The sequence below is a fragment of the Delphinus delphis genome, chromosome 20, assembly GCF_949987515.2.
Source record: "Delphinus delphis chromosome 20, mDelDel1.2, whole genome shotgun sequence".
NCBI classification, from domain to species: domain Eukaryota; kingdom Metazoa; phylum Chordata; class Mammalia; order Artiodactyla; family Delphinidae; genus Delphinus; species Delphinus delphis.
In genome coordinates this window covers 45,068,439-45,071,081 of record NC_082702.1, presented here as the reverse complement: position 1 = coordinate 45,071,081, position 2,643 = coordinate 45,068,439, and the positions used below count along the sequence as shown (strand labels likewise).

The window sequence follows — 2,643 nt, the reverse complement described above, 5'->3', positions numbered from 1 at the left end:
CACAAAAATGTCTTTCCCTTAGCGTTCCCACTCAGTCTGTGAGAACCACAATTCAGCACAGCTGAAGGTCTCTTCTGGCTGTCATGTCAAACTAACAAATTAGCATGGAAAAAGCTCACTATGTCCAAGGGGCTAGCTAACTGGCGTTCAAATTCCATCATATAGGCTTGGAAGTTTAGCATTTATAATGATGTCTTCAAAATAGAAGAGGGCTAATAAAATGAAAGGAAATTGAGTTATTTGTAGTGAGGTGGATAGACCTGGAGTCTATCATACAGAGTGAAGTAAGTCAGAAAGAGAAAAACAAACACCATATGAAACACATATATATGGAATCTAAAAAAAAAAAAAAAAAAAGGTTCTGATGAACCTAGGGGCAGGACAGGAATAAAAACACAGACGTAGAGAATGGACATGAGGATATGGGGGGGGGAACAGTAAGGTGGGACGAAGTGAGAGAGTAACAGTGAAATATATACACTACCAAATGTAAAATAGCTAGCTAGTGGGAAGCGGCCACATAGCACAGGGAGATCAGCTCAGTGCCTTGCGACCACCTAGAGGGGTGGGATAGGAAGGGTGGGAGGGAGGCAGACACAAGAGGGAGGAGATATGGGAACATATGTATATGTATAACTGATAAACTTTGTTATAAAGCAGAAACTAACACACTATTGTAAAGCAATTATACTCCAATAAAGATGTTAAAAAAAGAAAAGAAAAGAAACACAGCAGTTTAGGCCTAGAGTCATGAGCCATACATTTTTTGTTTGTACACCTCCTAAGGTAATTTTGTGAATACTAGGTAGTTGCAGTTAACAAGCATATTAAAAGATGCTCAACATTGTTACTCGTTAGGAAAATGAAAATGAAAATCACATTGAGATACCACTTCACATCCACTAAGTTAACCATAACTTTTTTCTTTTTTTTTCTTTTTTCTTTTGGCAGTTCTATTACTTTATTGAACAATCAGCAGTTAGTTCTCATCCACACTAACTGTCTGTAGATTTTTGAAAGTGGTGACAGGTACATAGGTAACCAATGTATAGAGCTTGTTTGGTGAATCTTCCATTATGTTTTCTGGACAACCACACACGGATACAGTATGGGACATTCCTTATTCCTTTGGCCCAGACAGCTTTGTTGAGCCTGGTGTCAATGAGTACATCTGGAGTTCCCATCTCCTTCATGGCAAATTTCCAGATTTCTCTGAGTGCCCGAGGGGCACGCTTCTTGAAACCCACTCCACGATGCGCTTGTGAATGTTGATGGTGTATTCTCTGGTCACCACCTCGTTGATGGCAGACCGGACCTTCTTCTTCTTGCCGCCCTTCATTGCAGGAGCCATCCTGCCCGGCCAGCGTTGGAAAGCTCATGACTTTTTTAAAATGGAAAATAACAAGAGTTGGCAAAGATGTGGAGAAATTGGAACCTTCATACATTGCTGGTGGAAATGTAAAATGTTGCAGTGGCTGTGGAAAAGTTTGGTAGTTCCTCAAAAAGTTAAACCAAATTATCAGCAACGTCACTCCTAGGTATAGAACCAAAAGGACTGAAAATAGGTATTCAAACAAATACTTGTACACCTATGTTCATAATAGCAGCACTATTCATAATAGCCAAAAGGTAGAAACAACCCAAATGTCCATCAGCTGATGAGTGAATAAGCACAATGTGATATATCCATTCAGTGGAATACTATTCAACCATAAAAGGGACTGAAATACTGATACATGATACAACTTGGATAAACAGCAAAAACATGTTAAGTGAACGAAGCTAGACAAGGTTACATACTGTATGATTCCATTTATATGAAACGTCCAGAGTAGTAAATCCATAGAAACAGAAAACAGATTAGTGGTTGCCAGGAGGAGTGATTGCTTAATGGGTGTAGAGTTTCCTTTATTTTCTTTTTTAAAAAAGTTATTTTATTAATTTATTTTTGGCTCCGTTGGGTCTTCGTTGCTGTGCGCGGGGTTTTCCCTAGTTGTGGCGAGCAGGGGCTACTCTTTGTTGTGGTGATTGCCATAACTTCTCTTGTTGCAGAGCACGGGCTCTAGAGCGCAGGCTCAGTAGTTGTGGCACACAGGCTTAGTTGCTCCATGGCACGTGGGGTCTTGCTGGACCACGGCTCAAACCTGTATCCCCTGACTTAGCAGGCAGATTCTTAACCACTGCGCCACCAGGGAAGTACCCTAGAGTTTCCTTTTGAGGTGATGAAAATGTCTTGGAAATACAGGTGATGGTTGTGCAACACTGTAAATGTACTAACGGCTACTGAATTATACAGTTTAACATGGTTAATGGTTAATTTTATGTTTTGTGAATTTTACTCAATAAAAAAAATCAATAAAAGAAAAAAAGACCTAAGTAGTCGCCCTACTCGTTTTTAGCTAATATTTAACATTTCTGAAGTTTAAAGAGTTGCAAAGGATGTAACTTCCGGTATATTATATAAGCCCGATGTGCTGCTGGCTGCGCTAAGAGGGCAGCTGTCCAGTATATTATAAATAATGACAATTTAAAATAAAACTGTTAACATCATTCTTTTAAATATATCCATACAATCCTAATGCTCTAATTGATACCCCATCACCTATTTGTAAAAATACATGAATAAACTCTTCTTTAACTATC

The 2,643-nt window shown here is 39.0% G+C and overlaps 1 pseudogene; it reads right to left on the bottom strand.

Annotated features, from left to right (window-relative positions):
- Positions 1 to 810: 810 nt before the first annotated feature.
- On the bottom strand, positions 811 to 1,493 carry LOC132415797 (large ribosomal subunit protein eL31-like; annotated as a pseudogene).
- Positions 1,494 to 2,643: the final 1,150 nt, after the last annotated feature.